The 24,626-nt window shown below is 40.9% G+C and overlaps 1 protein-coding gene across 5 annotated transcripts in view; it reads right to left on the minus strand.

The window, feature by feature from the left end:
* LOC115031515 (uncharacterized) overlaps positions 1–19,780 on the minus strand; it is a 61,206-nt gene extending 41,426 nt beyond the window's left edge. For all 5 annotated transcript variants that reach the window (XR_003837158.1, XR_003837159.1, XR_003837157.1 and 2 more), the window contains exon 1: positions 19,662–19,780. The gene's annotated coding sequence lies outside the window, so the exon portion shown is untranslated. The remainder of the gene's footprint in view (positions 1–19,661) is intronic.
* Between the last annotated feature and the right edge of the window lie 4,846 nt (positions 19,781–24,626).

Consider the following 24,626-nt stretch of genomic DNA (forward strand, 5'->3'; position numbering starts at 1 on the left):
GTGAACTTTCCAGACCTATCTGTCTGCCCTTTCGTTCTGACTGTGAATGTTCTGGTTCAGCTCCCATTTCTGCAATAAAACTGCTTGTTTAAAAAAAAATAAAGAAGCTTAGGTAATTATTAACCCTCCCATCTTCTCTCCCCGGTGACAGATAGCAACTGGACACATTCCCAATCTGGACATGGAATCTGTCCAATTAAAGAGCCTCAAGCTTGAATTGCTGATGGCAGGAGTAGGGGGTAGATGTTTTCCCAGGCCATTATCCCATCCTATAGACATGTCTATATTCTCCATGAATTGCTGTGGACCTTCTCCACATTGCTTTGTGAATACCATGACTCTTGTAGGTCTTAACCAATAGAATGTTCCTCTCTTGGGCCACTCAACAAGGGACAAAGGCATGGCTCACTTCTTCCTTGAACTTTGGAACAGAGCAAATGAATGCTTGAAGCTTGGGGCAATGGGTCCTTTTGGACCAAAGTGGCCCAAGAAAATAACTTGGCCAAAAGAATGCAGAATTCAGAGAGAAACTGGCTTATTCCATTGTACGCTCGGGTCAAATGCCTATGTGGGAGTACGCTGTGCATATTTGGTAAAGCTCGTAGTGTTCACTGGATTGAGCCTAATGGCTTTTTGAAAGCCATTAAGGGACCACTAAATCAATATATTTCAGGGGGTATGTGTGCTAACTTAAAAACACATTGTTTTACTTATAATACATTCTTTCACCCTAGAACCCTCCAGTCCAGAAGTGTTTAGATTGCGCAGTTTACCCAGAAGGGAAGCTTTGTGTATTTGTGTTACACCTAAGGAGACCTCTGTGGAAGAGATGCTATCCTTTCCAAAGACATCTTTCAATGTCGGCAGAGTAAATGCTTTCAGCCTACTCCTGTCCCTTACGTGTGCCAAGAAAGAGCTAAGAATTTCTTTAAGATTTAAAAAACAAAACAAAACAAAACAAAACAAAACAAAACAAAACAAAACAAAGAAGCCTTTACAGCATCTGTTAGCAAATGCCTCAAAACTCAGAAAGAGGAAAACTTGTACAAGGTGTGAAGCACTGAACGAATCATGTGCATGCTTTTTGGAAGGTGAGGTTTTTCCATTTATGAGGAGAATGCACTACTATTGCCACATACGCTCATAATGACATGAGAGCGAATAAACGAAATTATTAAATTTAAATTAGATATTATTTGCCAAACTTCTTAAAGAAAATCTAGAGACCTAGGATTACAAAGCCATGAATCCAGAGCTACCACACTGAAACAGCTTTCTGTTACTATGACAAAACAGACAAAAAAATGCAAGATCATCAAGGCATAAAGAGGGAAGTTTTATTGGGGCTCACAACCTCAGACGTTTCATCCCATGATGACCTGTTTTATTGCCTTTGCACACAACATATCACGGAGGGAGTGTGGGCTAGGGTGAAGTTTCCCACCTACCCCAGGGAGGCTGAGAAGATAGAGAAGAAGGGGGTGGGATTCCTGTATCTCTTCCAGGGCACAACTGCAGTTACCTAAGCTCCTTCCACTAGACCCCACCTTCTAAAATTCCACTGTCTCATAAAAGTCATGAGCCAGGACACATGGACTCTGGGGATCATTGCACAGTAAAAATTTTGGCAGGTAAGACAGTAAGGCACGAGTAAAAGTTGAGCCATGTTCTAGCATGGCTCACCATCATAGCCCAGTTCTTAAGGAGCCCACAATTCAGTAATACACATCTTTTCTGTGTCACTCATTGACTGTGGAAATCAAGGCCTAAACATTAGCTATGTCTATGTACTTCCTACTTTGAGAGGTAACTTTGCCTAAAGTCTCCTTGGTCACAGCTGGGCAACTCTATTCACTCCCCTTATCCCTTATTCTCACGCCTTCCAAATGCTGCCAACTCCTAGAGCTCTTCTACTTCTCTGCATCCCACTAACCTGGATTCAGCCCTTAAAGCCCAGTCATGAGCTCCCAACATCCACAGCAGTCTCCTAATGGGCTTTATCACCCAACTGCTATTCTCCAAGCAGATTTAGGGGCTTTTCAGCATCTACTCAGGACCATTCTTGTTCTCATGCCTAAGGCTGAAGTAGCCTGACCTAAAGAAGAAAACTTCCATGTTCTGGTCCCAGCTTGCCTTCATTAGTATCACTCTCATCATTGTTTGCAGCTAGCTTTGGGCATTCACATGTACACTACACATGCGTGCACAAACATATACACAAACACAGACATACACACATGTGCACACACATGCACATGCATGTACACACACACATTCACACATACACACTGTTGGGTATCCATCTACCTATGCTTGTGATCTCTCTGCCCCTCTTCCTAAAATGTCACCCTACCCCAAGCTCTCCCATTAAACCCACATTGATCATTTCATCCCATACTCTAAGGCTCAATATGGATACCCCCTCTAACCCCACACCCCCTCTTTTGGAAATTGTTCCCTTTCATTCTATTCCTCCCTAACCAATGAACGTCCTATGCCAAGCTCCAGCGAGGGACTGCACCCATATTCCAGCATGTGACTCTCAGCTTGGGATGTTCATTGTGCACTCCAGCTCTTTGTAGTTCAAAATCACACCTAATTTAAACTTGTCTTCTAAATACCTAGCATAGGCCATGCATTTCCTAGGTGCTCATGGTTTACTGAGCAGGGAAATACAGCAGTTCAGAGCACATTTCTTTCTGAAATGAACCATTGGCTGGGTTCTCATTTTCACAGAAGTCGAAGAATTTCAACTTTATTTTTTGTTTAGTCTCTGTAAGCGCGTGATGTGATTTGTACTTAAGTGGCACATACATGTCAAAAGGCTTTGAGCTTCTTAAGTGGGACTCTTTGATAACCCTGTAATGGCTCCTAGTTCTCTGTTCCTAATTTGAAAGGCACCCAGAAGGGAGGATGGTGGTGAAGGAAAAACACTATCACCGCTTAAGTACCTCCTACTCAGAAGGAACTGTGACCTCTGTTTCACACACTGATGAAATTACTTGCCTAAGGTCACAGGGTTATAGGTATGCAGCTGCCCTCAGAGCTAGAGCTCAGCCTTCTGCAATAGAGCCTACATCCGTCCCGTAGCACTAAACTGCCTCGCACAGAACGTCAATCACGTTAAAGAGGAAGCATCTAGGCACACATCTGTGAAGAATATTAAAATGTCTCGTATGTGCCTGCATTTCCCAACTTCACTCATGAAGTACTATAATGAAGTGAGTTTCATTTTTACAAATGGTGTGTGCTTGATTTCTTTTAAGGAAAGAAACAAATAATCAAAATAAAGATATAAAAATGCTCGGCTTTGAGCATTGCTCGTCCCTTTAAAGGCTATGGACCATGGCCCATGGCTCAGAGAAAGCCCAGATAAATTCCGTTTTCCATCTCCCTCATCCAGCAGAGCCCAGCTCAGCAATCCTTCCATTAACTGCCCATTGTTTCTTTTACCAATGCTATCTCATTTTAATGCCGTTTTTTATGAAGGGTAATGTTACATGCTAGAAACTGTAAAAAAAAATAGAATTGGCATAAAGAAAATGTATTATTTCAGTAGTTTTATTTTTTGCCCATTACACATTTACAGGTTTGCTTAAATTGATATGTTTTATAGACAGTTCTATGCAAATATTACTTAACACTTCAGTCAATGAGAAATTGAAATCTACAATCTACCTGCTTTTTCCACAGGACAAATTCTAAGAGGCTTACTTGGATTCTTGTTAATATTCTGTTTGTGAAAACTGTACTAGGAGTTCTTATCAAAGATAGTGTAGAAAATTATCTTAAAGGTTGAATGAATGTCATTAGCCTATTAATTTAGTTTCTAGAAATCATGCATTGCTCTCTAGTAAAACATTTATTCACCTTAATCCCTTCTTCTGTCTATCTCTGATTAAGGGCCCAGAGTAGTAGATGGCACTAGGGCATTGTTTTCAAAATACATGTCCACTGTGAATACATGGTCACTGATGAATCTGGGTTCAGTTATCTGTTAATATCTCCTCTATACCTTTCTCTCAATCTCTCTCTCTCTCTCTCTCTCTCTCTCTCTCTCTCTCTGTGTGTGTGTGTGTGTGTGTGTGTGTGTGTGTGTGTGTGTGAGAGAGAGAGAGAGAGAGAGAGAGAGAGAGAGAGAGAGAGAGAGAAGACACATATACACGGAGGTCAGACTTCGATGCCAAGTGTCCTCTCTGATCCCTCCGCACCTTATATTTTTTGAGATTGGATGTCTTACAGATTCGGGTAGAATGGCTAGGCAGTGAGCTCATGGGATCCTCCAGTCTCTTCCTTCTTGGCACTGCAATTTCTGGTGCCCAGTGCCACACCCAGCTTCATGTGGGTGTTGGGAATTTACTATCTAGCTCTCCTGCATATGTGAAAACTCTTTACCAACTGCGTCAACTCCCCATACCAATGGATTTGCATTTCTTATTGATTTCTTGGTCCTACTACCTAGATTCTGACTAGGTGAAGCATAAGAGAGGTAGATCATTGCAAGACTGCTAGGCACTCTGTGATTGTAGGATGACTATGGGAACCAGAAAGCCTCCAGTCTCAGGGTAAAGACATTCAAAATGAGCATCCCCAAAAGATTGCTCACAGGGAAAACAACAACAAACAGCAAACAAACACACAAACAAACAACAAATAGTTCAAGATAATTCCTACTTTTGCCTCCCTCCCCTCAATACTCAGCTTCCCTAGAGTAAGGACCTCAAGGCACAGCTGAGGTACGAGCAGCAACTTAGAGAGTTTAGAGAGAAGACTCAACCAAGCACCTACATTATGTGGATTGAGATCATCAGGGTTGAGTCCCCAAAGGAAAAGTGACATTCCCTTTATGAATGTAGACATAGATTACCACCCAAACCAAAAGAAGTCCACCAAGGCTAGCAAATAGCCTGTCATTCTTTTTACTTCAAAGAGGATGGCATTCTTGTACTCTAACCTTAAATCATGAGGTCTCAAGTATTACTTTTGAATAAAAAATAATCAGAAAAATTTAATAAGCAATAGAGTAGGATTAGAGGACTGGCTCTGCGCCTAATAGCACTTTTGCTCTAGCAAAGGAGCTGGGTTCAGTTCCTAGCACTCACACCATACCTCATAACCATATGCCAGTCCACTGTCAGGAGATCAAAGGCCTTCTTCTGACTGCCTCAGGCACTAGGTATATACATGAGGCACACATATACAAACAGGCAAAACATTCATACATGTAACATAAAACAGATAAATCTAAAAATAGTTAAAATAGTAAGCAGTTGTATACAATATTTCTAACAAGCTTCCTTTCTCCTTTTCTTATCCGTTTCCCATGGCCACTCAGTCAAGAGAGAAAGAAGGGAGAGAAGAGAGATATCAATAATAAATTAAATCCAAGAATATGCCCATAATTAAGGATCAGAGAAGTTGGTTTTGAATAAGCAAAGCCTTAAAATCATTATATAATAACCATAAGACAGTTATTAGCCATACTCACAAATGAATAATGGTATTAATTAGACCTTTTTAAAAAAGGCTTAGGCCCATAAAGAGAATCCAAATAGCAGGTCAGAGGATCGTGTACACATAAAAATGGGCAAATAGCTTAAGGAATATATAAGACGGCATTAAAGGCAAGCCGAAAAGCATCATGGTATACAGAATGCAGAAAGCATCTCCTTAACAGTTCAAATCTTTGTGCCATTTCCCCCCAACAAACTCTTCTCGCTCCCACTGGCCAGTTCAAATGGCACCCACGTCAAGACCTTCCCTTCAAAATATTCTGCAATCGACTCAGCCAAGCCTTCTTGCCCTTCACCACGAAGCTTCAAACTTCCAATCATTGCTTAAGCTTACTGTATTGACTTGATTTTACTTTGTAATAGTAACTAGTTATATCTATACAGTGCTTATCACATACCAAATGTGTGTGTACTTATAGATATTAATTAGTAGTTTAATAAGCAAATACATTGTATTTTGTACATTTTGTTTTGATAAATACTGTAAGCAATATTGTAAGTATGGACTTATTTTATAGATCACAAATATTTCCATGTCATCCCAACAACTCTTTAGAGTTGGACTTCTGGACTTAGGGTGAGGAGTTGGGTGGGTGGGTGGGTAGATAGGTGGGTTGAGACAGAGCTGTGGCAGGAAATTGGCAGGCTGGAGGTTTCTCCTCAAAGAAAACTTGATTCATCCTGGCTGACAGACACCCAGGAGCAAAATGACCAGCACAGTTTTCCAGGAAGACATCAAAGAGGTGATACAGAACCATCTATCAAAAAACAGTTCACAGCCTATGAATGTACTTTGCTCAGCCAGCCTCCCACTTAGGTACAAGTAGGTCACACAAAGGCAGAGCAAGTTTGTTCCTGAGGCAAAGCTTGCTTGCTTATTTCCCTAGTTCTCACTGTGCTCCGAGCCCCCTGCCTGTTGTCTTGAAGTCCTTGGGTTCTTCCTTCCTTGGGCACAAAGAAATAATAAAAGAGTCTTGAATATTATCCAGAATTCACAGAAGCTTAGTGTCTTTTCAAAACTATAAAATTTTAGGGTAGGGAGATGGTTCTAAGGGGAAAGTGCTTCACAAGCCTGAATCTCTAGAACTCATCACCAAGTGCAGAACCCATCCATAATCTCAGCCTTCCATGGTGAGGTAGGAGGAGAAGGAGGAGACAGCTAGCCCTGCGTCTCACCAGCTAACAATAAAGACCCTGTTCCAAACAAGGTGGATGGAGTGGACCCATACCTGAGGCTGGGCTCTGACCTCCACATACACCATAACAAAATCCCACCCACACTAGGACCCCTAACACACACACACAGAATCTTTTGAAAACATAAATTTAGCAGACATAAGAGTCATCCCAGTATCTACCAGCCAGTAGCTGCTGCCCTTCTGAGACCAGCACTAGTCAGTCCTTGCGTTGGTGGTAGAACCCAGGTTCCTCTCTGCCCTTGTAGTCATTCTGAAAAAGCCACAAGGCCATGTAATATTTTGAGAACCAATCCAATAAGGTCATCAAGACTTTGCTACAGATAATATACCAATTCCCTGGCTATTATGAAAATTCATTAAGCCATGTGTGACACCATTATTGTCTATGCCATCTACATGCCTACCTCTAGCAAACTGGTAGCAGCCAGAAATCACACAGTTACCCAACTATTCTTGGCTTTATTGCATTGGTGATTCTGATGGTGCATAAGATTATATTCTATAGAAAATCAAATTATGCCTCACTCTGACTAGGTTCGTAGTCAAGGAATTTACTCCATAGATTTTTGAGGATATGACAAATTTACCCTTGAAATGTCTCTCGTGCCATCAGTGAAATGTGTACATGGATGCAGTACAGTAAGTAGAGCTATTATGTTTATACATAAAAGCACAACCTAGCTGGGGATACAGCATCATTGTAGAGCACTTTTCTAGCATGTGTGAGGCCTCTGGTTCAATCCTCAACTCTGTAAGATAAAATGTATTAAAATAAGGCACCATCCAGGCAGCCAAATATTCACACAAGTCCGTGGGAGAGTGGGAAAGTGTTGCAGAGGGTAACTGAGGTGTTGTAAATCCATTCTTGCACAGGATTTTTTACTCCTGGAAGAGAAGCAAAGTTGAGTACAATAGAGGCAGAAGCAGCTGCTCTAGTTACAGCTTTATACGTATGTATTTAACTGGAGGTTTTAGGTAGCTAAGATAACTGAATTTTCTGAATGAAGGAAACCAGAAACCTAATCCTTGTCGCTCTATAGAATCACTTAATGACACTTCTCATGACACTTAATTAAAAGTCTTCAGTTAAATGGTTAACTCCATCCATATTTGGGGAAATGTAAATCCCTTTCATAACAGAGTGGTATAAATAACTCATTATCCTATGGAGGCATTGTCTACTGGGGCAAGCTTTATTGTTCCTCTCTGGCCATATCACTCTGACTGTGCCCAATCTTGTCTAGTAGGTTTTATTCAATCATTATAATGTTCCAAAGCAAGTTTCTTATCCCCATAAAATCCAGTCAACATGGAAAGTTATTAGAAACATAAAGTTGTCCCAAATCAAGTGAAGTATTAAGGTAGAATAAGAATCAGGAATGCAGTGGCAATCAGGGGAGCCCATTGCATACATTAAGGACTTTTATTTTTTAGTAGATATTTCTGGGTTGAGGATTTAGCTAAGAGGTAGTATCTGGCACTCAAGTACAAGGCCCTGAGTTTGATTCTCACCCTTAAAATGTAAAGAAAATAGGATAAAGTAAAGATTTCATATTATGACTGGACCAGCCCCATCTCTCTTAATAGAGAGTGTCCATCACTTAATATATGCTCAATAAATGTTTGCCACATAAAGACTGCATGAATTTGAAAGGCTTGGCAAATGTGCCTTCGGCTTCACTGCAACTTGAGTGTTGAAGACATCTTACAATCTAGATCTATTATTGACACATACAACCGCATTTTTGTTTCCAGAACTGACTAATGTTAGGAAGTATCTCATATAAAAACTTCATATGTTAGCCTTCTTCAAGTTGAGCAAGAAATGGTATTGAGTGCGCACGCGTGCACGCATGCATGCGCACGCACACACACACACACAAACTGAATTATTTGATGCTACATACCCTCTCACCACAATGACCTCCTACCTTTGCTCTGGCAATAGTGATATTGTCACTCTTAGGTGACACCTGCTTTCCTGGGAACCAACAGCTTGGTATGTGCCATGCTGCAGCAGATGGCTTGAGGCATGACGTGTTAATGGCAGTGATTACTTTATGAATAGTGACAGCTGATCAGGGACATAATAAAACAATAGTGGCTGCCATCCTGGAAAAGGTGCTAAATAGGGGTGACATGCTTAGTGGGGGCTATGTATGCTCCTGTCCTGAACCTCATTATCAAATCCAAAGGGACTCACAGCCTAGCCAGGCAGTGGCAGGCTCAAACACAGAAGAAAAAACAACTCAGCTCAAAGATATACTTCAATGTTAATTGGGAGGGGGTGCAATCTGGGTTTATTGCAGGAGGTATTTAGACAAATAGCTGTGAATATGTCATATAATTTTTGTCCCCCTGTATGATCCTTGAGCTTAGAGGCCAATCCCCATGCTTCTATGCAATCTGGTTCTTTCCAGTGTTCATGAATCACAGCCTCCAGCCAGGGTAGAGATCAGCATGAGGAAATCAACCTTTGCATGTAATGAATCCGAGGAGTAGCAATTTTCTGAAAAAATAAATGTATCTAATTTAAATCCCTAAAAAGAAATAGCTGCAAATGGGGATTCCTGATAGGTCTCTCTTCAGAGCAATTCAACCACTCCATTCACTGGATGTGGCATAGTAAGGCAAACAGGACAGTGCTTACCTACATGATACATGAGGGAGACTTAACAATACAACCACTCACAACCTTGAATGATGAACTATGACTATTATCTGTGTTGAGCATAAGATTGGATCAGAACTTGAGAAAAGAAGGCCATCAATTTAGTCATCTTAGTATTTAATTAAAGTAAAACAGTCAATGTTCCACTGCGTTGAGCTTAACCCTCTGATTTACCTTGAGTTATCAACAAACCTACTTAAACATCATGTTTTAGTAAATCAAAGAAACAAAATCTGTTATTTTGAGGAGGCCTCTAGTATTTGGTTGTTTTGTTTAATTGTTTGTTGTTTGTTGGTTTTTTTTTTTTTGAGCAAAAAGTATCTCAATGACCTAACATAAAAGTGCTATAAACAAAATATTGTCTTTTCCTCTTTGATGAGGGGTAAGAGGCATATTCAAACAGCCTTCAAGAGTGATAACCATCCGCTGAGGGATAGGGGTGTTGCTCAGTGGTATAGCGATTGCTTAGCATGTATAAGGTCCTGGGGTTCAGTTATAGTCATCATTTTTCTGTCCCTGTGTCTTTGTGTCTCTGTCTCTGTTATACTGTAGCTCTGTCTCTGTTTCTCTGTCACTTTGTCTTCTCTCTCTCTCTCTCTCTCTCTCTCTCTCTCTCTCTCTCTCTCTCTCCCCCTCTCATGTGTGTGTGTGTTCATGCACACCTCTCCTCCTCTGGCTCATATAAGCATGTAATATGTATGCAACCATGTACATAATATCTATATTCAAAATCTGAGCAGAACAAATGAGTGTGCTACCACCACCTGGGTTCCTCTGAGCTCATGACTCAAATGTCTGCCAAGGCCAGCTAGTGTCATGCAAAATTAATAGGCATCTCTTCTGTGTTCTGTGATCTTCCACTGATATTCTCTTTATAACTCTCAGGACCAAAACTGAGTGAACAGATTATAACAAGTTCATCCCACCCATTACAGGATCTTCCCAGAGTGACTATTAGGGAATTACTGTACTATATCTGCCCTGGAGACAAGAGAAGGCCCTGATGTATTCCAGTGATTTTGCTTAACCTGGTAATTAGTTTATGTGGTTTTATAGAGATTTTACTGCTCTGAAGATGACAGGTTTTCTTTGCAAAATTACTTCTGATAGCCAGTCATTTCATTTCATGGTTTACAAAAGAGCTGATATATTTGGTAAAGGTCTTCATTTAAGAATATAGAAATAGCCCTGCTTCTCAGTATGGGAGAGCTGGTTTTGTTCACTACAGCTTTTTTATGGAATATATTTTGAGCCCATGTACAGAATGGAATTACTTACAAGAAAAAGGCAATTTAGATGTAGGGCTGAGTCTTAGTAAGAATAAGAGTTTTGCATATAAAATGCATAGAATTGACTAAATAATTCCAAATGCTTTAAAACAGTTAACACTAGATGTGCAAAAAAAATAACAACAACAACAAAATACCACAGGCTTGTTAATTCCTTGAGCAGAGTATTTGTTGATCATCTTCTATGTTCCTCACGTGGCTCTAGGTCTTAAGGGACAGTAGCAAAAACAAAACCTAATCCTCTTCCTCCTAAAATGCACATCTAGACAAGAGGAGAGGAAAGTGAAGGGTGGATTAAAAACAAATAACTGCAAGTAGGAACAAGAATGGTGATTGGCAGTTGAAAAGACTTGACCAGAGTAAAGGAAGAAGATATGTGAAAACCAAAGGAAGATTGTCCCAGAAAGCAGAATCAGCATGTATGAGGGCACTGACGAAATAAAAAAACAGAGAGTTTTTTATGTGTTCCTAGCAAAGTAAACAGATAGCCCAGGATTGCATTAAGAATTGAGTTTCACTGGGTGTGGTGATGCACGCCTTTAATCCTAGCACTTGGGAGGCAGAGGCAGGTGAATTTCTGAGTTCGAGGCCAGCCTGGTCTACAGAGTGAGTTCCAGGACAGCCAGGGCTACACAGAGAAATCCTGTCTTGGAAAACCAAAAAAAAAAAAAAAAAAGAATTGAGTTTCACTGATTCAGTGGTGTTTTAAAAAGAGAGCAGTCTCCAACTGAGTCACAGGTACAGAGGAGCTGCTGTGTTACTTCAGCTGGGTATAAAATTTCTGTGAGACAGCAAGGAAATATGCATGGTTAGAAAACCTTGTTTTACAACTGGAGAGATGGCTCAGGACTTAAGAGTACTTGCTTCTCTTGCAGAGGCCCAGGGTTCTGTCACCAGCACTCATATGGCAGCTCACAATCATGCATAACTCCAGTTTCAGGAGATCTGAGGTCTTCTCCTGGTCTCCACAAGCACGAGGGAAGCACAAGGTGCACATACATTCTCACAGGCAAAAGAATCATACATATGATATAACTCAAATTTTAAAGAAAACTTTTCTTAATATTTGTCAAACACAGATAAGACAATCTATGCACTAATTATCCCAGGAGTCACAGTGGGTATGATATAGTCAGAATGGAATGTAAGATCCAAGATAGGAAAGGTATCTTGTTTTTCTATTTCAGGAGATTAATTCATCATCATTCGCTTGGTCTACCTTTTTCAATTTGTTTCTAACTTTAGAAATAGAGAATGACTATTCCCACTAGTACTACAGACTACTAGAGATTAAAAATTCTCTTTGACCTTCTTAGCTATTTTTCTTTTCTCAGCTTGTCAGAGACAAAAGAATTTAGATCTGCTGTATACCTTGATGTACATGAAATGTTTACATTTTTTACATATACCCTAGAAAACATAAAACCTTGTCTTTAAAAAATATCAAATGATATTATAATGTTTATATTCTGAAACATGATAATTTCCCCCTGTGTTTTGTGGCAGTAAGAGCCTGGCCCCATTGTTACAAGTAGTGGAGACTCTAGTTCTCAGTGTTCCTCCAGGAGTCACCAGATCACAATATATTTCTCCATTCCCTTGTGATAAACATTTACGTTGTGTCCAACTTCCTAGTACTGCCAAAACCAGTTTCAATGATCACAGTTGTATATTGTTCCCTGTATATAGCAAACTACTTTCCTGGTATATGCACCTAATTTATCACTTATTATGCTAGACTGCATATCACCTTGCCTTAGAATCTCCTTCATCAAGACAAAAAGAAACACAGCTGCAAGAACACTGTCTTGATTTTCAACTCTGAGTTCAAGTTCAGTTACTAGTAAAGAGCCACTTGTTACCACATGCAAAACAATTCCAGAATGAGAAGGCATCTCTCCCCTCAACACTTCCATCTCCTCTCACGCTGTAGATGACTTTATAGGGGAACAGAGTCCAAGTCATGTTTCTCAGGGAGCCAAGAGAAAGTTGGCCCTCAAGATACCTTGTGAGAGGACTTGGTGAGCCATGAACAGAGCAGGATGGTTTCCAAGGAAGCATGGAATTCAGAGTTGTAATATAAAACAGTTATTTGGCTATAACTAATCATACTAACATATGTTAGCATGTGTTGCCAATATACTTCCTAATTAAGAACAACATAAAATCATAGGAAATCCTGTATCCTGTCTTCATAGACTCTTCATGTATCTTTAACTCCCTGGCTTTATTTCTGAAGTATAACTACAAAGAAAGAAAGAAAGAAAGAAAGAAAGAAAGAAAGGAAGGAAGGAAGGAAGGAAGGAAGGAAGGAAGGAAGGAAGGAAGGAAGGAAGAAAGAAAGAAAGAAAGAAAGAAAGAAAGAAAGAAAGAAAGAAAGAAAGAAAGAAAGAAAGAGAAAAGAAAAAGACAAAAAGGTTGATTCTAAAGTTATGTCTGGCCAACCATGAACTGCAATGTCATTAACAAGATTAATGTGCATTCCAGAAGACACTACCAAGCATTTTCCTCCTTAAACAAATGCTGCCATTAAAAACTAATTTTAAAAGAAAAAAACTTATAAGCATCCCCCTCAAAAAAAAATGATAGGTCAATGCCATCTCATTGGTGAGGTAGTATCCATAACCAATATAAAGCTGAAATAATTAGGGAACACTTTTCTTCCTGGAAAAGCCTGAAATGTTGGTCACCTTTGCATGTTTGCTCATATTGTTCACAAATTTCAGGATGATTGTCAGATGAGGCTTGAGTTTTTCTCTTAGGCTCTCCTTAAAGTCATGCTAGTTCACCTGAGACTGTTTAGAGATGTAGTCCTGACCCATCATCCCTTCACAAATGGACACTGCATAATTATTCCACAGATAAAGTAGGAGGTGAGACAACTGACAGAAACTAGAAGCTACCTGGTGCAAAGGTTTGGCGAACTCCTTAGTTAGCTTTTCAGTGCTCTGACAGACATCATGAAAAGCAACCTGGGGAAGAAAGAGTGTATTTTGGCTTTCATATCACAGTCCATCACTGAGGGAAGTTGGGGCAGAAACTCAAATAGAGCAGGATCGGGAGACAAGAGCTGATACACAGATCATGGCGGGATGCTGCTTATTGGCTTGCTCCTCATGACTTGCTCACTCTGCCTTCTTAGACAACTCAGGACCACCAGCCCAGAGGTAGCACGCTCTTGGCTGGTGAGCAGGCTCTCCCACATCAATTATCAATCAAAGAAATGCAACATAGTCTTGCCAATAAGCCAGTCTGGCGGGGCATTTTTTTAATTGACATTTCCTCTTCCAAACTGACACCAGCTTTTGTAAAGTTACCATAAAAACTACCCAGCACAGTAGATAAAGACCAAATCTACCTACCTGACTTCCAACTCTAGGCTCTACCTGGCAAAAGGAGAGAATGCATTTCCTAAAGTTGTCCTCTGGACCTTCACACCCTTGCCACGCATGTGCCTCAATACCATCATACACACACATATACACTTGCGTGTGCACACATATTCACATACATACGTATATGAACACACACTAAAAAATTAGGCCTGTAGAGCCCCTAATGAGACCCTAGCTTACTGTTTGGATACAGTTTTCCAACTACAGAGTCAAACTGATCTCTCCCTTCCAACCACCAGGATATATTACATAGGATTTCTTTATTTTGTTGAAAAAAAAAAGCAGAAAGCAGTCAGTCAGAAATATATTACACATCAAATTTCTACCTCTCGTTCCATTTTACTTTTGTTAGCTCATGCCCTGAAACAGACTCAGTAATGACCCAGGCTGGATTTGATGGCATCTTCAGACACATCTAGAGGACTTCCCAGTGGTTTGAATGCTCCTGATCTCATTGCCCTTGTTCTGAGCCCCACTTTGCTTGCCTCTTAGTCTCTCCTGCTTCCAGATCTATTTATTGCCTGTTGATCTTGGCTCCATCTCACTTTCCATTTTTCACGATTAGTTCTTTATGATGGCGCATTTCCTTTTCTTTTCCCTGTGGTGGCTGCCAGCCCAGTTGTTCTCTCTGGGCCCTGCTGTTTCCCTTTGCTAATGAAAAGCCACATCCCTGCCTGGCTGGGGCTATCCAGCTGTTTCCGTTTTTAAAAATGTAAACTCATCTTTATTCTGAGGGGTTCCTAGGTAAACCTAACTCATTGTCCCAAGTAGCCGATTAGAACATCAAGGATAAATTGTTTTCAAGAGGCATGTGTGAAAAGTTAGAAGTCAGGGAAGGATGATAAACAGAAAATAAAACATTATGAAAAAAAATCAATGTCCCCTTCCCCAACATATTTCTCCTTTATGTCTTAAGATTCCTTAGCAGATCTGGGTATCAAGAAGTCTAGCCAGGAGGTGGTGGCGCTACCCCTTTAATCCCAGCACTTGGGATGCAGAGGCAGGTGGATCTCTGTGAGTTCTGGCCTCATCTATAAAGTAAGTTCTAGGACAGCCAGGGTTACACACACACACACACGCCTGTCTGGAAAAAACAAAAACAAACAAACAAACAGTCCATCCTTCCTTAGGCTAGACTTCCTTATCCTTCTTTAGCTTTCTATTTTCCCTGCTGAACATTTGTCAGCTTCTGCAAAAACAGAGCAGCTAGCATCGCCAACCTGGATGGTCTGTGACTGGGTGTGTAAAAGGTGCCAAGTCAAGGTGGAGCCTGCCCAGTCAAGTTCCCATGAATCTTGGATGGTGCGAGGTAATGGCAATCCCTCTTTAATCTCCAGCTAATGTCGGCAGATGAACCCTTCTTAACTCAAAGGAGGTCCCTCAAACAAAACAACCTGTTTACCCTTAAGCTTGCAAATCCCCCAAATATTTCTGGGGGGGAAATGAATATGCCCCACACTCATCATTCTATCAAAACAGAACGGCTAATTCTTCTTCAGGTATTATAACTGATAAAGCTGAATGGGACCGAGGGCTTATCTTCTACCCAAGCATTGTCTTAAAGAGCTGGTTGATTAGACAGATGTTGACATTCTAGATCTTACAGCTCTGAGGTAAATCGTAGAAGCTCTCCCCTTCTCTGAAAGCGTGTTCCCCGCCTCATGGAACATTTCCAGGCAGGGTGAGGGATAGGGCTCACAGTTGCAGTGCTAGCCTTGAACGTTGGAGGTTCTCTTTCAAGCCTCCTAAATAAGTAAATTAATAAACCAGCAAAAATTATTTCTCACTATGAACAGGGGGAGCTAATCAAATAGAGCTGTTAGAAACCACAAAAAAAAAGTGTTTTAAGTGTAAAGTGTCAGATAAAAGCATATCACTTAGAAATAAATTTTAGGTAAGACAAAATTTAATATTTCTATTAGAGATGGTATAGGATGGGTATCCATCACTAAAACACGCATACGTACATATATGGCATGTGACACGGGGGAACAGTACATAATCTTACGTGAAGCCCACAGGAGCTTGTAAGGTAGGGATGTAGGAGGGGAGGACTCTTGGAAGACAAGATTCACATGTTCCAAGATGTACATATTTTCTTAGAGGTGAGTCCTGGAATCCCGTGCAGTTGGACCTCCCATCTGTGGAGACTGCAGAGGATTCTCTAGTCTTAAGAGGAAAGGCAGAAAGCCTGAGGGAGAAGTTGATTTTTGTCAACCCCATTTTATTCTCCAGTCTTCTCTGCAAAACAATTTCAAGGGCTGGCAAGATGGTTCAGTGGGTAAAGTTACCTGCCATCAAGAGTGGCAACTTTAAGTCAGATCTATGGAACCTGCATGGTAGGATGAGACTCCTGCAAGTTGTCCTCTGATCTGTATACATGTGCTGTGATATGCTTGTGACCCCCTACAAACACACACACACACACACACACACACACACACACACACACATACAAACTCACAAGGAGGAGGAGTAAATAAAAAAATATTAAAACATTTTAAATAGCAATAATTTTAAACTCTTCACAGTAAGGAAAGCCACACCTACTTCTTCTTCTTCTTGGGTTTTTTTTTTTTTGTTTTGTTTTGTTTTTGTTTTTTGAGACAGGGTTTCTCTGTATAGCCCTAGCTGTCCTGGAACTCACTCTGTAGACCTGGCTGGCCTGGAACTCAGAAATTCGCCTGCCTCTGACTCCTGAGTGCTGGCACGCCTACTTCTTATCTTTTTACAGGTTTCTTAGCAAGTGTCCAGTAGACCAAGGACAATCTTGCAGACTTGAGATCTATCTGAAAAAGAAAATAGAAATATCTTGGATCCCAAAGAAATTAAGTTGCTTGGTGGGTGATATTTTTATCCCGCCCCACCCTGCTTACTGCCATCCCTGAATTCTCTTCAGCCTTGTTTCTGTTGCCTGCCTGTCTGACCTGTTCCGTCCTCTCTCCCTGTTGTTTGCCTCACAGTTCTAAGTTACGACACACCCCTGAACTCTGAGACATTGTCCCTGGAGCAGATCATGACCTCTGTCTTCTGTTTGTCCCTCTGGTCCCTAAAGAAATAATAATCCGAGGTTTACCTTGGCCCTAGCTGACCATAGATCATTAGACCAAAGATAGGCAAGATCCTGATCCCAGGGTTTGCATGGTTTTGGTGACTGTCCATGAAGAATAAGCTGAGCCTAACCTGTCTTTATTCCACATTCTATTACCTGGGTCTTCAGTGGAGCAAAATAAGACAGGAGCCCTACATTTGTGTTGCAAGATGTCTCCAACTAGAAAGAGCAGTAGAGAAATATTGAATATAGAGGTATTTCTCAACCATCTCTGTGCTACCAACAAAAATATTCAAATTTCTGTGTTTCAGAATTATTTCTAGATGTTCTAGTGTACACTTAAAGTTATATTTTTAAAAAGAGAAATGCTCCCTTTTTTGGCCAGTTCAGACTCCTCTACTGCTAACAACAGGACAGCAGAGAGGTGAGTGAGCATGAGGGATCTAGAGCTCACGAAGCTTGATCTTCAGGACCTCTGCATGCACATTCCTTGGCCTCACCAGGGCCTACCAACTGTTTTCACCATCTTTAATTTTGTTTGATTAAAAGTAGCCCTTGGGCTCTGGGGTGAAAGTTCAGTCTGAAATGTGTTTGCTGTACAAACACGAGGACCTGAGTTCAATGCCCTAAATCCAGGTAAAAAGCCAGACATAGTCAATCGTTAATGCTTGAACTCTTGGCATGGGAGAGAATCTCAGGGGCTCACTGGTCAGTCAGTCTAGCTAATGGGTAAGCTTCAGGTTCAGTGAGAGACTCTGCCTCAAAACATAAAATGGAGAGTCATTGAGGAAGACACTGGGTAGAACACACACACAAGCACACATATACACATGAGTGAAGTATTTCCATAAATTATATACTTGTTAAGACAACAAAGCTGTCTCTAGGATAGAAAATGAATTCTGAATCCTTATCTTTATCTTATGATCAGAGGATGTACCAGCAGGTAGCATTCTCCAATGATTTCCAGTGGTATAAGTAAAGGCTCAGAGTCATCTAGTCCATCCCAAGAGTAGCTAGGCAAGATTTTAAAAAGTATGATGAGTCACCTGCTGACGTAACCTAAAGTTATGAACGGTGACCAAATCGAATCGACCTTTCATGCATCACTTCAACATTGCTCAATTGAATGTTGATTTTGTCAATCTGTTTTAACTGAATCTCTACATTTATCTCAGATTCGTACTTGTAGGAGAGACATAAGCTTAAGAAATGTTTGCCCACTTTGGAGTTTTCCCATACTTAGGAAACATTAAAATGTGAAATTAATCAAATTTCAAAAACTCTTTCAAAAGAAGGAGGAGCCAAGGAAGAGGGCTAAGGTCAGTTGATAGATCACTGGCCCGGCATCTGGGAAGCCCTGGGTCTGATCCCCAGCACTATAAACCAGCACTGTCTGTTATCCCACCATGTGTGAGGTGAAGGCAGGAGGATCCAGGTCACCCTCAGCTAAACAGTGAGTTAAAGGTGAGCCAAACTGAACTACATAAACCTCTACCTCAATAAAATAAAATAAAATAAAAAGTGTTGGAAACATGGAGAGAACGAAGGGGAAAAGGGCTGTCAAACCCACTGACAATACTTTCAAAGCCTAACAACCTCAAGTTCCCATCATCTTTAGTTTACATGCCTCAGAGCTAGCCTGTGCTATTGCCTTAACACGACACAATAAGACCATCCTAAACAATAGTGTTCTCTGTATTCCCAGCCCCTATATTTGCCAGGGACTTGTGCTTGGGTGTGAGAACTCTAGTCAAGTGTTTGCTATAGTCTCCAAGAAGGGTGATGACAAAGTCATAGATACTCAAAGCAGGACTCACAAGCATTCAACAAAATAAATGAAATCATACACTTTACTTTTCTCATTGCTGAGACTTAATACCTGACAAGGAGCAGCTTCAAGGAGGAAGGTTTATTCCAGTCCACAGGACTATGAGGTAGCTGGTCATATAGCATGCACACTCTGGAAGCAGAAGGCAGCAGACAGAAAGTAACGCCAGGCTCAAAAACTTCAAGGCATGTCCTGTCCACAGTGGCCCACTTCCTCCAGTGAGGCTCCATCCCCTAAATCTTCCATGACATCCCATGACCACACCAGGAGCTAGAGACCAAGTCCAGCGACACAAGTGTCTGAGGGACAGCTCCCATTCAAACCAGTTTAAAACCTTTCCCACAGTGTGGGAGGCTAGTGACATGTTCACAATTATGCTTTTCTTTAAGATGAAAATAACTCTGGGGATGGCTTTGCTATACTAATGCCAGAAAATGTTTCATGTTCCACATTCCAATTGGCATGCTCCTCAACCAACTCCCTCCTCAGTTTAACTTCCGAGCTACTCCTGGAAAACCAACTAATTCTTAATATCGGAACAAACAAAGCAGAATTAGGAAGGCACATTTCTAAGGGAGAGAAATCAGGCAGCCGATTCCCAAGCCAGTTTATAGGATTTTTTTTTTTTTTTGCTACTTTTCACTGTTGGCATTTTCTATCATTCCCTCCTCCTCTTTCATGGGTGGCCTCTAATTAAATACTCCCAGGTACCTGGCAGCCAGAGTGTCCCTTGAGAACTGCTTCCCAGGTGTCTGTAATAAGCCTTGCTCTTTAAATTCACCATGATTTTTGATGCCCCTCTTCATGTTCTTCAAAAGGCAACAGATCGAAAGACTCTTACCCTTTGATCTGAGAGGAGGACTCTGGTTCAGATCCAAAGCCATAGCTGGGCTCAGCAGCCCCTTTTGTACCCTTGGTCACTCACCCTGCTCCCTGAGAAACAGGGCAAGCAATGAAAATTTGAAAGTTACGATTCATAGCATATCTGCAAATCCTGAGAGATGGTCTTGTCCACCCAGTTCCAATAAGAGGGCCAAACACTCTTTTTTTCTACTTCTATTGAAACCTTGGTAGGCTCTCTGAACTGGAATGGTTATTTCTAAATCTCAAATTTATTAAATTAGCAATCTCATCATTTGTATATACTCAGTTCTTGTTGTTTCAAACCGGATGTTTATTAATCTTCCAAAAGTAGCAAGACTTGGATCCAACCTGTCTCATAAAGATGTTAGGCAAGATGCCAGGTACGGTGGTATACCTTTAATCCTACTAAGAACAATCAGATCTCTGTGTGTTTGAGGCCAGCATAGTCTAAATAATGAGTTCCAGCCCAAACAGGGCTACACAGTAATATTCTATAAAAATAATATTAATAATACAAAACAAAACAAAAAGTGAAGAAGGAAACAAAAGAACAAGAAGATAGATAAGAATAGATAAGGTCTCTACCCAATGAACTGCCCTGAGTGTCTTGAAAGCTACTCTTAGAAGAATAATTAAATAATTAGATTAGGTCTAATTACATAACTGTCTAGAAATAAGTAATTTCCATTTAAAATCACTGGTTACTGTATATCTGATTGGCATGGAGTTTAAATTCAAAGACACTAAACTAGTTTTATCATGTAGAGTAGGAGACAGAATAAACACTGGGGACTACTCACTTCTGCTCTTTTGTTTCTTGTTCTAAAAGGTTTACTGCCACATCTGCCCCTTTCCCAACATCCCATATCTGAAATGTACTAAGTGCAAAAATCCATGGGAACCCTGATAAGCATGAGACAAGAAGGGAGAGTTACCAGGAATGAGAAGAGCAAGCTACAGCTTCAGGAGATCTGCATATAGATTAATATGTAGTAAATGAGAGTCTTTCGTTCTTTTATGTACAGACTTGTGCACATGTGAGCGCATGTGTGCGCGTATTCATGCACATTCCAAGAGTTCTCTCATATAGGAATTTAAGATGTTGTGGAACACCATGCAAAGCTGGGCAGAAAAAATAACTAAAATCAGAGTCAGTGAACCCCAATCTGTATCTACCACTTAGCAGCCATGTCCTCTGAGCAAAACCCTCCCCTTCCCCTTTTTCTCAGAGCACAGCTGTCAACACCAAATAACATAATGAATATGAGGTACCATGTTTGGTATTAATAGCTACTCAGTAAAAGGCAAAGAATTTATGGTTTCCATTCCTAGTGTGGAGGGCCTGGGATGCAGGGAACAGGCTAGCTTGGAATCAGCCACTCAGGTTCTGCATACATCATGTCAGAGTCAACCTGTGTGACTTGGGGTCAGTCCGTGAGCTGTTTCATCTACATGACACAAGTGTAGCTGTCCTGAGCAGACCTTTTCCAAAGCTTAGTATCATCATCCACCTTGCCCTCTTCCTACATACCATCATACACACATTCACATAAACATACACACACACACACACACACACACACCACAGCATTTACTATTTAATTGCCTAAAGTTGGTAGAGCTAAATATAGTCCTGTCCCTCCAACCAGCAACTCTAGAAAGAACCTCAATTGCCTTGACTTACTCCCTACCAAAACTTGACTTCCAGCCTTGTGAAAAAATGAGAACTAAGAACACTCTATGACAGAATGTTTCGCAACAGACGCCTTGTCTACTGTTGGGAAGGGTCTTACACTAGCACTCATTCCTTGCTTCATGTACACCCCCCTTAGAGAAACCTGAGTCCTGCTCCTCATTTACTTCTGAGCCAGGATGATTCTGAGATTACCACTTTGAAAACAAGGAAAGCAGACTTCAGCCCAGTTACCAAGCAGACAGTATTGTATTGGAAAGAGGGTTCTTAGTCTTCTTTTGTGGAGACAGGGTTAGGGAAAGGAATTGTAGCAGACCCCATTAGCAAGAACTTATGCTAATTACGTAAGTTCTAAAATGTGAACTGAAAAACCATCTTCCTCACTCCAACACAGCATCCTTTCCTCCCAATGCCATGCCCTTCCATACAGGGGACTCGGCCCAGGAAATGCCTGTCTGGGGTAAATCACAGAGAACTCCCATGCTATGGAACTTCTAGGCCAGAATACACTGCGAAGGACTCATGCCATTCTTGAAAAATCTACCAGCACATATTCATAAGCTGTTTCTCTCCTAGTTCTTAGGTGACCTTTAGAGTTCGAAAGTATTCCTTTGTGTTAAAGCAAACATAAACTAGTCTGCAAGCATCATTCAGAGAACTGAAAGATTCTATTAATCGTGTGTTTTCATTGTTATCAAGAAGAGGAAACAGTGATGCCTTTGTTTTCTGGATGACCACATACTTCTAACCAGTGGCCCACAGTGCTGGCCTTTGCCTTTTGAGTTGTAGGCAACTCTGTGTAGCCTGGGGCTTCAGTGTAGCTTTTTCTCAGATGGGAAAGGCATAGGATAAACGCAAAGTGTGCTTCCTGGACCTGGATCCAAACTGAAGGAGGTTCCTGCCCAGGATCTGAAGAGTTTATTCTGAAGAGTACTTTCATACAATCATTAATAAATGTGGTCTTCCAGATGAAAGGAGTCAAGTCAACAGGTCCATGGGGACCAGAATTCTGAACACTAATATGCAATCCAAAGGGAAAGAAATATGTCTACACTATATAAGAAGAGGAAGGAAAAGAGGAGGAGGAGGAGGAATAGCAGCAAACCAATTAATTGAGTGATAACATTCTGTGCACCTACTATGTGTGGGGCATGAAGAGCATAGTCATGAAGAAAGAATTAAGATTTAGCTTCTGTCTCTCAAGTGTTTACATTCTTCTGGAAAAGAATGATCCCAAGTCTAGAAATAACTAGAGAACAAGCTGAATGCAGTAAGTCACCAACAGGGAACAAGATGTGGAGAACCAAAGATAACTCCATGGACCAAGAAGCATTCAAGGATGGGCCTTAAAAACCCAGGAAAAAGTCAACCTCAAAAGACAGCTGAGCTAGGTAATGGGGGTGCATGCCTGTGATACCCATACCCACTCAGGAGACAGAAGAAGGTAGACCTCTCTGTGAGTTCAAGGCCAGCCTGCTCTACAGAGCAAGTTCCATGACAGTCAGGGCTACACAGAGAAATGCCTGTCTTAGAGATAGATAGATAGATAGATAGATAAGTATCCAGGCTGAAAAGCTGAAGATGAGCTAAGATCAGGAAGTGGAGAGGTATAAGTTTTGTGGAAAGTGAGCGATGCAGAGACTCAGATTTAAGACAAAAATAATTTCTAATAAACCCATGGACATGAGAATAAAAAATACACTTACAAGAGATACTTTGCTGAACATCTAAGTTTAAACTAGCCTGTCTTAGAATACCTAAAAACACACTTAGAATACCTAAAAACCTCCCACCAAGCAAAACAATCTAACACAAAGCCCATTTTAAAATGATGTGCTGACCAGCTCCTCTCTGAATATGTTGAAGGCCAGTATCCAAAATACACTGGCAGCACAGAACACTGCAGAGTGTTTAGTGATTTACAGCCAGTAGCATGTGGCTGGCAGAGATGTGGCTCACCGTGGTGGGCCAGCATTCTGACAGAGAATATACCACAGTCACGAGCCTGGGTGGAGACTAAAGTTTGAAACTGAAGGCTCACTTTGGACTGAAGGCTACTGCTTTCCTACCACCAAGGCATCAAAAGTGTGTAAGTAACGCCAGACAGGGTGGGGCAAAACTGTAGCCCCTGCTACTCAAGAGGCTGAAGCAGGGGCGGCAAAAGTTCAAGACTAGCTGGGGCTGAAGAAAGAGTTCAAGGGTTGTACTGGCTAGTTTTGTGTCAACTTGACACAGCTGGAGTTATCACAGAGAAAGGATCTTCAGTTGAGGAAATGCCTCCATGAGATCCAACTGTAAGGCATTTTCTCAATAAGTGATCAAGGGGGAAAGGCCCCTTGTGGGTGGTGTCATCTCTGGGCTGGTAATCTTGGTTCTATAAGAGAGCAGGCTGAGCAAGCCAGGGGAAGCAAGCCAGTAAAGAACATCCCTCCATGGCCTCTGCATCAGCTCCTGCTTTCTGACCTGTTTGAGTTCCAGTCCTGACTTCCTTGGTGATGAACAGCAGTATGGAAGTGTAAGCTGAATAAACTCTTTCCTCTCCAACTTGCTTCTTGGTCATGATGTTTGTGCAGGAATAGAAACCTTGACTAAGACAAGGGTAGAGGGGGATCTTACTCAGACTGTGTTGAGAAGTTACTAAGACCATGGTGAGCTAATGGGTTTTTAATATTCAAGAATGTGGTGTGAAGGAAAAAAAACCCACCATGAAGACATTTTGAATAATAATAATTTCAAATAAAACTTTAAAAATGTAAAAGGTAGCTGGGGATTCAGCCATCTTAATAGTAAAATGGTGCCCTAATGACAACTTTCTGTATTGCAAATAAATAAATAAGAATGAAAAATATTGTACATTAAACCTTTAGTTAAAGACCATCTATTTAAAGCGCAGCATATTTGGCTAGTAGCATCAGTCGTCAGTAAAACAAATTGATAAAAAGAAAAAAATTATACATTAAACTTGTATACAAAGCACAGCATATCTGGTTAATATTAGAGACTACAAGAAAAATAAATTGTAGATGTAATGCAAAATAGAAGAGGAGGGGGAAGAGGAAGGAGAAGGAGGAGGAGGAGAAAGAGGAGGAGGAGGAGGAGAAGAAGAAAGAAGAAGGAAG

The sequence above is a fragment of the Mus caroli genome, unplaced genomic scaffold, assembly GCF_978045245.1.
Source record: "Mus caroli unplaced genomic scaffold, Mus_caroli_1 scaffold_8, whole genome shotgun sequence".
In the NCBI taxonomy this organism is placed as follows: Eukaryota; Metazoa; Chordata; class Mammalia; order Rodentia; family Muridae; genus Mus; species Mus caroli.